Source organism: Girardinichthys multiradiatus, chromosome 10 (genome assembly GCF_021462225.1).
Source record: "Girardinichthys multiradiatus isolate DD_20200921_A chromosome 10, DD_fGirMul_XY1, whole genome shotgun sequence".
NCBI classification, from domain to species: domain Eukaryota; kingdom Metazoa; phylum Chordata; class Actinopteri; order Cyprinodontiformes; family Goodeidae; genus Girardinichthys; species Girardinichthys multiradiatus.
In genome coordinates this window covers 32,049,315-32,059,520 of record NC_061803.1, presented here as the reverse complement: position 1 = coordinate 32,059,520, position 10,206 = coordinate 32,049,315, and the positions used below count along the sequence as shown (strand labels likewise).

The 10,206-nt window shown below is 44.5% G+C and overlaps 1 long non-coding RNA gene across 2 annotated transcripts; it reads left to right on the top strand.

The window, feature by feature from the left end:
• Positions 1-352: 352 nt before the first annotated feature.
• LOC124874777 lies at positions 353-9,404 on the top strand. Of its 2 annotated transcripts, none has more exons than XR_007039888.1 (4): positions 353-432; positions 4,886-4,968; positions 5,848-5,941; positions 9,225-9,404. It is a non-coding gene; the product is annotated as an uncharacterized LOC124874777 (long non-coding RNA). The 2 variants fall into 2 exon arrangements; XR_007039889.1 differs by having other exon boundaries at positions 5,845-5,941.
• Positions 9,405-10,206: the final 802 nt, after the last annotated feature.

Sequence of the window (10,206 nt, the reverse complement as noted above, 5' to 3'; positions counted from 1 at the left end):
ACTGTTATTTCAATCAATTGAGACGAGGGCATCACCATTGCATGCTTCTAATTAAATGTCCTATTTTTATGATTTCGCTGAACCTTTTACGTTCTCCATACTCAAAAAAGCCAGATTAGGTGTGTGCTAATTTAATCTAAGTGTAACATGTTGCTTCTACCATATATAGTCATGTTTTGTGGTTGAACATCATTAAGTAATGTTATTTTAGCATGATGTGGAATAACTTAACATTTACTAAATTCAGTTATGCTGACAGAGCCTAATGCTTTTTGGGTAAGATATCAAATGCCATGTACAACTCCAGAACAGAAGGTGGCAGTATTGTGTGAGCAGGGAGTCCATTTACAAAATTTACTTCCGGAAAGTGCAGAAGAAGAGCAACACACGAAAAAGACGCGGGAAGACAGACAAGTTGGGGAAGGTGGTAAGGTAAATCATTTACCATCCATCTTAAAAAATAAATCACTGCACAGAAATGTCACATAACTTTTTATTGTCCGCTATATGATTTTAAACGATTAATTTTGTCACAGTCTTTTCGTAGTGCGATATATTCCACGTGTGCTTAGCCTTGTATTAGGATTAGCTAGTCTGGTTAAACATACACGCGCACACACATACACACACCACTTTTGTCGGTAACAGCATTGACAAAATAATGAAGTAGATGTTTGTTTTCATTTAAATATCTAAAAAAAAACAGTTAGTGTAAGCATGCCAATTAATGAATGTAGCACAATCTATGAGTATATACTATTGAAACATAGAATTTCAAGCGAAACAACCATGAATATTTTCCCCTTCATTATCTGAAATGTACCCCTAATTACAGAATCACTCGAACCTTCTTGTTGTCATCTAATAATTTAATTTACTTTGCCACGAATATAAAATCTTACAAACTCACTCTGAAACAACCTCACTCTGTATTTTAAAGTCAGGAATATGGTTTAACCCCTCCTTGAACCGCCACCTTAAGTGCTCGAATGATCCTAGAGTCTATGTTGTCTGGGGCCTAAAAGCCCCTGGTAGGGTCTCCCATGGCAAACAGGCTCTAGGTGACGGGTCAGACAAAGAGCGGTTCAAGAGTCCTTCATGAGGACTAAAATATCGAGGCACGTGACATCGCCCGGTATGGCGGAGCTGGGGTCCCACCCTGGAGCCAGGCCTGGGGTCGGGACTCGCCGAAGAGCGCCTGGTGGCCGTGTTGCTCCTCGCGGGACCCGGGCGGGCCAAGCCCGAACGAGAGACGCACGGCCATCCCTCAGTGGGCCCAACACCTGCAGGGGGAACCGTGAGGGACTGGTGCAAAGAGGATTGGGTGGCGGACGAAGGTGGAGACCTCAGCGGCCCAATCCCCGGATGCTTAGGCTGGCTCTAGGGACGTGGAATGTCACCTCGCGGGGGGGAAGGAGCCTGAGCTTGTGCGGGAAGTCGAGAGATATCGACTAGAAATAGTCGGGCTCGCCTCCACGCACAGCGTGGGCTCTGGAACCAATCTCCTTCAGAGGGGTTGGACTCACTTCTACTCTGGAGTGGCCCACGGGGAGAGGCGGCGGGTTGGTGTGGGTTTGGTTGTTGCCCCCCAGCTCAGCCGTCTCGTGTTGGGGTTTACCCCAGTGGATGAGAGGGTCGCATCCCTGCGCCTTCGGGTTGGGGATAGGTCTCTGACTGTCGTCTCGGCCTACGGGCCGTTTGGTAGTGTGGAGTGCCCGGCCTTCTTGGTGTCTCTGTCGGGGGTGCTGGATAGTGCCCCTCCCGGGGACTCCATTATTCTGCTGGGGGACTTCAAAGCCCACGTGGGAAACAACAGTGACACCTGGAGAGGCGTGATCGGGAGGAATGGCCTCCCCGATTTGAATCCAAGTGGTGTTTCATTATTGGACTTCTGTGCTAGTCACGGATTGTCCATAATGATCACCATGTTCAAACATAAGGGTGTCCATCTGTGCACTTGGCATCAGGACATCCTAGGCAGGAGGTCAATGATCAACTTTGTCGTCATATCATCAGACCTTAGGCCGCATGTTTTGGACACTCGGGTGAAGAGAGGGGCTGAGCTGTCCACTGATCACCACCTGGTGGTGAGTTGGATCCGCTGGAGGAAGAGAAAGCCGGACAGACTTGGCAGGCCCAAGCGCATAGTGAGGGTCTGCTGGGAATGCCTGGCGGAGCCCTCGGCCAGGGATGTATTCAACTTCCACCTCCGGGAGAGCTTTGACCAGATCCCGGGGGATGTTGGAGACATAGAGTCCGAGTGGACCATGTTCTCCGCATCTATTGTCGATGCTGCTGTCCGTAGCTGCGGCCGTAAGGTCTGCGGTGCCTGTCACGGCTGCAATTCCAGAACCCGGTGGTGGACACCGGCAGTAAGTGATGCTGTCAAGCTGAAGAAGGAGTCCTATCGGCTGTGGTTGGCTTGTGGGACTCCTGAGGCGGCTGACGGGTACCGTGAGGCCAAGCGTGCTGCGGCCCGAGTTGTGGCAGAGGCAAAAGCTCAGGCCTGGGAGGAGTTTGGTGAGGCCATGGAGAAGGACTACCGGTTGGCCTTGAAGCGATTCTGGCAAACCGTCCAGCGCCTCAGGAGGGGGGGAAGCAGTGCTTCGCCAACATTGTTTATAGTGGGGGTGGGAGGCTGCCGACCTCGACTGAGGACATTATCGGCCGGTGGAAGGAGTACTTCGAGGATCTCCTCAATCCTGCCATCGCACATTCCCTGGTGGAAACAGAGGCTGGGGACTCGGGGTTGGACTTCTTCATCACCCAGGCAGAAGTCACTGAGGTGGTTAAAAAGCTCCATGGTGGCAAGGCTCCGGGGGTGGATGAGATCCACCCTGAGTACCTCAAATCTCTGGATGTTGTGGGGCTGTCATGGTTGACACACCTCTTCAATATTGCGTGGCGGTCGGGGACAGTGCCTCTGGACTAGCGGACTAGAGTGGTGGTCCCCCTTCATAAGATGGCGGATCGGAGGGTGTGTTCCAACTACAGGGGGATCACACTCCTCAGCCTCCATGGTAAGGCCTACGCCAGGGTATTGGAGAGGAGAGTCCGGCCGATAGTCGAACCTTTGCTTCAGGAGGAGCAGTGTAGTTTTCGTCCCAGCCGTGGAACTCTGGACCAGCTCTATACCCTCTACAGGGTTCTCGAGGGTTCATGGGAGTTTGCCCAACCGGTTCACATGTGTTTTGTGGACCTGGAGAAGGCATTTGACTGTGTCCCTCATGATGCCCTGTGGGGTTGCTCCAGGTGTATGGAATCGGGGGCCCTTTATTAGGGGCCATCCAGTCCCTGTACGTGCGGTGCAGGAGTTTGGTCCGCATTGCCGGCACTAAGTCGGTGCTGTTCCCGGTGCATGTTGGACTCCGGCAGGGCTGCCCTTTGTCACCGGTCCTGTTCATAACATTTATGGACAGGATTTCGTCTCTTCTATTTGCAGGTGACATGGTCCTGCTGGCCCCCTCTAGCCAAGACCTACAGCATGCACTGTGGCGGTTCGCAGCCGAGTGTGAAGCGGCTGGGATGAAGATCAGTTCCTCCAAGTCAGAGGCCATGGTACTCGACCGGAAAAGGGTGGCTTGTCTTCTTCAGGTTGGAGGGGAGTTCCTGGCTCAAGTGGAGGAGTTTAAGTATCTCGGGATCTTGTTCATGAGTGAGGGAAGAATGGAGCGGGTGATTGACAGACGGATCAGTGCGGCTGCCGCAGTAATGGGGGCACTGTGCCAGTCCGTTGTGGTGAAATGAGAGCTGAGCCGAAAAGCGAAGCTCTCGATTTACCCGTCGGTCCACATTCCTACCCTCACCTATGGCCATGAACTTTGGGTCATGACCGAAAGAACAAGATCCCGGATACAAGCGGCTGAAATGAGCTTCCTCCGTAGGGTGGCTGGGCACTCCCTTAGAGATAGGGGGAGGAGCTCGGCCATCCGGGAGGTGCTCGGAGTAGAACCGCTGCTCGTCCACATCGAGAGGAGCCAGTTGAGGTGGCTCGGGCATCTATACCGAATGCCTCCTGGATGCCTTCCTCGGGAGGGGTTCCAGGCACGTCCCACCGGGAGGAGGCCCAGGGGACGGCCCAGGACACGCTGGAGGGACTATTTCTCTCGGCTGGCCTGAGAACACCTTGGGCTCCACCCAGAGGAGCTGGAAGAGGTGTCTGGGGAGAGGGACGTCTGGGTGTCTCTGCTGAATCTGCAACCCCCGCGACCCGGTCCCGGATAAGCGGAAGACGACGAGACGAGACAAGACGAATATGGTTTAATTTGTGACATCCAGTTTTTGTTTTCAATGTGATATTATTGGGTTAATTTAAATACATTTGACTGGTGCTCATAATTCTCCATCTGTAATTTAACTTTGAACTTTAATTTAATTGGAAAATAGTAATTAAAAAGAGCATGTGTCCTCACTTAAATTAATGGAGTATTATTCATTTGGAAAAATTCCACTGCAAGTTGAGTTTGGAGCAGATAACGATGTGCGATCAATTTGTGATTAATCATGATTAACCATAGTCAGTATAGTGTTTGTATGTGTATTTAGTAGGGCTGTCAAACTAGATTTTTGTAACTTATTAATAGCAATATTACTCTGTGATTAATTATGATTAGTCATGATCAAAATTCTAAAATTAATTGTATTTTGATGTTCTCCCTTTCCTGTAGCATGCTGTGACTGCAAGGGGAGAGGCTGGGTGTCCTAGTGTTTGCAAGACTTAAGATTTGTAGCAGAGTTAGTAAAATGTCCAGACAACATACACACAGCTTTCTTAATATGTGCGGTTGTATACACAGGATATGAAACATCCAGTGTCCTCCATGTTCGTGTTAACAGCTTAAAAATGTTACACTCTCTCTGATTACTCTATCTCCTGTTATCACAGATATTCAAGACCAAGTTTCCTCTGTCATCAAGCAAAACCTGTTTCATCAACCAAGTGACTGCAGTATAGGGTCATCCACCAATGTATGTATTAACTATCAATATTGAACACTTGAAAGAAAGTGAATCAGGGTATCTCTGATTATTATCCTTTTTTATATTTCTGGTAAAAATGGATAGATTTCATATATCAGTTCACTTTGCAATTCTGTAATAGTGCAACAAAATTTTCAAGAAGTGTTTGTTTGCATAGCAACTAGTGAGTGGTCACTCACACACACACCTTCCTTAGAAATTATCCTTCCTGTCTCTCATTTCTCACCAACTTAACTCTATCTATCTATCTATCTATCTATCTATCTATCTATCTATCTATCTATCTATCTATCTATCTATCTATCTATCTGTCTGTCTGTCTGTCTGTCTGTCTGTCTGTCTGTCTGTCTGTCTGTCTGTCTGTCTGTCTGTCTGTCTGTCTGTCTGTCTGTCTGTCTGTCTGTCTGTCTGTCTGTCTGTCTGTCTGTCTGTCTGTCTGTCTGTCTGTCTGTCTGTCTGTCTGTCTGTCTGTCTGTCTGTCTGTCTGTCTGTCTGTCTGTCTGTCTGTCTGTCTGTCTGTCTGTCTGTCTGTCTGTCTGTCTGTCTGTCTTACTCTCTTTCTGTGTATCTCTGTCCTACATTTGATCAGTCTCTGGTCTAAATTACACAATACATTTTTTATATTCATTTTCTCAACTCATTTTAGTGAATGAGAGAAATAAATATTTTACAAATATTAATACATGTGCAAACATAGACATAAACAAATAGTTATTCATTTTCTGAGTTTCCACTGGTTGTTCTCTGTTCATGGCATGAGGAGGTAAAATTTGCTGCAATTATTTGGCTTTCTCTCTCTTAATATATCTCTCCTTCACCCTCATTGATTGTTCTCTCTCTCTCTGGTCATCACATAATTTCAAGAAGTGTGTGGAGCCATTCACCTCAACTGCCATCCCTTCGCAAAAGTGTCCCAGAAAAGGGGGTCGTCTGCCAGTGACAGGCCTGAGTGTATAAATATGTAAGGACGACATGAAAAGGGGAAGTTTGCAAACAGCTGTGATATATCCAGATAGGCTCGGCTAGGTTTTACTTCTGAGTTATGTGGAGGTGTAAGGAGTGCAGTTTGTGTTTTCAGAGTAGGTATGAGCTTCTCAAACATATAAGACTAATGCACCGCAATAGGCAACACTACTCATGCCTGTATTGAAATTGCCTGTGTAATTTCAAGACGCTGAATGCTTTGCACATCCACCTATCAAGAGTTCATCCCAAACCAGATTCTCAGAAGCCTCTGGAATTGACAACATTTAGTTGTCATTTGTGCAATTGTAGTAGTCTTTCTACTGAGAGAGATTTTTTCTCACATTTAGGCATTCATTTCAAGAGCTATGAAACTGTTGCCTGTGTTTTCAGAGATTGTAAGAACAAAACAAATATCTACGGAACATATCACTCTCACAAAAACAGGAAACACAACCCCCATACGCTAAATGATTTTAACCCAAGCATAGTGACTACAACTGGAGTTTCTCAAGAGTTGTCTGCCAATGCAGAGCAAGATGCACCTAACTCGAATGACTCTGCAATGGAAATAAACAATCCTTTTCCATGTGAAGATGTAGATTTAAGTAAGACTCTGCCTGATACAATTCAGCAAAATTTAGGTGCAGCTTTATTCAAACTTGATCATTTTGCTCATGTGCCAGCCACAAAAATGGATGAGTTTCTCGAGGAACTATACTATTTATTTAGCGCAGGCAAATTTCCCCTCTCTGCAAACATTATTGAAAATGTACTTGGGGAAACATGGTTCCACATCTGATTGGTCAGTGATAACTGAAGTAGCCACAGCCCTCTCAGTCTCTCACCCCTTACTTAAAGCTATAGGTGAGGGTGGCTGTTTGAGCACATCATATCTCCGCAACAAGTTTTATAGAGGGACCTTTAATGTCACTAAGCCCATTGAGTACATGCTTGATGAAAAGGAAAATAAAAGCTGCCAGTATGTACCTATACTGAAGAGTTTGCAACAACTTTTAAATAGGAAGGATGTTATGGATAAGATCATTGAGAACCACAGAGTAACCTGTCAGAGTAATGGGATAACTGGAGAATCGAATACTTACAAGTCATTTCAGGATGGGTCTCACTTTAAGAAAAACAGTTTCCTTTCAGGGGATGAGTTGAGAATTTTGCTAACATTGTATGCAGATGACTTTGAAGTATGCAATCCTTTGGGTACTTCTCGAAGAAAACATAAGCTCTGTGGAATCTACTGGACTCTGAGTAATTTGCCTCCAGGATCGCATTCAGTACTGTCCTCGATTTACTTGGCAGTCTTAACCAAATCTGATGATGTGAAGAAGTATGGTTATGACAAAGTCTTGCAACCACTACTTCAAGATTTAAAAACCCTTGAGCAAGATGGAATTTTTGTTCCTTTGCTTGGTAGGTGTATTAAAGGCACAGTTCAAGTTGTTCTTGCTGATAACCTCGGTGCTCACAGTATTGCAGGTTTTAATGAAAGCTTTACCGCAGGGCACATATGCCGATTCTGCACTACAACACGGAAAGAGATCCAAACAAAAGACGTGAGATCAGGTTCATTCATTCTGAGAACCAAAGTGCTACATGAAACACATGTGAACTCTGCACAGAAGGATAGTTCAAGCTGTTTTGGAGTCAAAAGACAATGTGTATTCACTAAAAACCTTGCTCACTTTAATGTTCTCTCAGGTTATTCCCCTGATATCATGCATGATGTGTTCGAGGGAATTGTGACTGTGGAGCTTGCACAGTGTTTGTCAGTTTTAATATCCAAGAAATATTTTAGTCTTGAGCATCTTAACAAGTCCATCCTTGGTTTTCCGTACAAGTGGTCAGACAAGACAAACAAGCCTCATCCAATTCCACACACGTTCTCTAAAACAATTGGGGGGAATGCCCATGAGAACTGAGCCCTGCTAAGATTTCTCCCATTCATCATTGGGCATTTGGTGCCAGAGGGTGACAAGGCTTGGCAAATTCTAATGGATTTAAAGGATATTGTAGAGCTTTTGGTTGCTCCAACACACACAGGAATCCATTGCTTACCTTGAGTGCAAAATTTCAGAGCATCGCAAAAGATTCCAAGAACTCATTCCTGGTATGCAACTTCTACCCAAGCATCATTACTTGGAACACTATCCTGTACTCATCAGGAAGTTTGGTCCTCTTGTTAATCTCTGGACTATGCGATTTGAGGCCAAGCACAGCTTTTTTAAGCAGGTCATCCAACATTCAAACTGCTTCAAAAATGTGCCCCTCACGCTGGCTGTCAAGCACCAGCTCATGATTTTATATCACATGAAAGCATCAAGTTTTGAAAAACCTGCTTTTGAGATCACAACTGTTTCAACTGTTCCTGTCGATGTTCTAAAAAAAAAAGAAATAATGGAGAACATTGAAAAGATGTTTCCTGGCACAAGAGAGGTAGGTACACATGACTACATTTGTGACAACCAACGGTGTACATTTCAGAAAGGGCATGATCGTGACTTATGGGTCTACCAGTTGGCTACCTGAGTTCGGACAGATAGATCACATTTTTGTCATACAAGAGAGACTGGTTTTTGCAGTTAAGATACTTTCTGGATTGTATAGTGAGCACCACAGAGCCTTTGAACTCATAGCATGTCCAACCAAAGAGACAGATCTGATTGAGTTTAGTAATCTGGCAGATGACTACCCTCGGGCAGACTACTTTGTTGGATCTCTGAGAATGGTGACACTCAAAAGACACATAAGTATTTAAGGTATGCTGACATTAAAATGTACATATCAATGAACATAATGTGTCTATACACTACCAGTCAATTTTATTACACACTTTCTCAATCAAGTGAATGATTTTAAAAGAAAATTGTAAAAATTTAAAAGAGTATTCAAAAACTGAAGTAAGAAAAATAAATTAGATTTGGCATTCAAAATGGCATTCTTCTTTTCTATTTGCAGCTCTGTTTTGGAGATGCATTTCCTTCATCTTAGTTAAAATTGAATCATATATCCTCTCCTTTTACCATGTGGTGTTAATAGGGTGTAATTCTTGTGTAAAACATGTTTTTTTTTTTTTTTTTTGTAAGTCCTATTTTCTATTTGAGCTTTTTATTGATTGATTGATAAATATATTTATAAAAATATCTGCTTTAATTGCATAATTACAAAGTAATTGATGAAATGCTTTATTTCTATTTCCATGATGCTTGTTTCCCATATTAAATGAGTGATGAATTAAATGTTTTCTTTTCTTTTCTAATTTTCAGAGTGGTGGGAAATGGCTGCTTCAGTGAAGCTCAGAATTATAATAGGAGAAAACAATTCCCAGAGACTGATTTTACAAAATGGACTTCCAGCGACTGTTCCTGAACTTGTTGATCACATTAAGAAGCAGTGTGGAGTACAGTTTGACTTCATGCTTCAGTTCATGGATGCTGATTTTGGCAATTAATTTACCAACTTGACTTCTACACGTCCTTCTCAAAATATTAGCATATTGTGATAAAGTTAATTATTTTCCATAATGTCATGATGAAAATTTAACATTCATATATTTTAGATTCATTGCACACTAACTGAAATATTTCAGGTCTTTTATTGTCTTAATACAGATGATTTTGGCATACAGCTCATGAAAACCCAAAATTCCTATCTCACAAAATTAGCATATCATTAAAAGGGTCTCTAAACGAGCTATGAACCTAATCATCTGAATCAACGAGTTAACTCTAAACACCTGCAAAAGATTCCTGAGGCCTTTAAAACTCCCAGCCTGGTTCATCACTCAAAACCCCAATCATGGGTAAGACTGCCGACCTGACTGCTGTCCAGAAGGCCACTATTGACACCCTCAAGCAAGAGGGTAAGACACAGAAAGACATTTCTGAACGAATAGGCTGTTCCCAGAGTGCTGTATCAAGGCACCTCAGTGGGAAGTCGGTGGAAAGGAAAAAGTGTGTCAGAAAACGCTGCACAACGAGAAGAGGTGACCAGACCCTGAGGAAGATTGTGGAGAAGGGCCGATTCCAGACCTTGGGGGACCTGCGGAAGCAGTGGACTGAGTCTGGAGTAGAAACATCCAGAGCCACCGTGCACAGGCGTGTGCAGGAAATGGGCTACAGGTGCCGCATTCCCCAGGTCAAGCCACTTTTGAACCAGAAACAGCGGCAGAAGCGCCTGACCTGGGCTACAGAGAAGCAGCACTGGACTGTTGCTCAGTGGTCCAAAGTACTTTTTTCAGATGAAAGC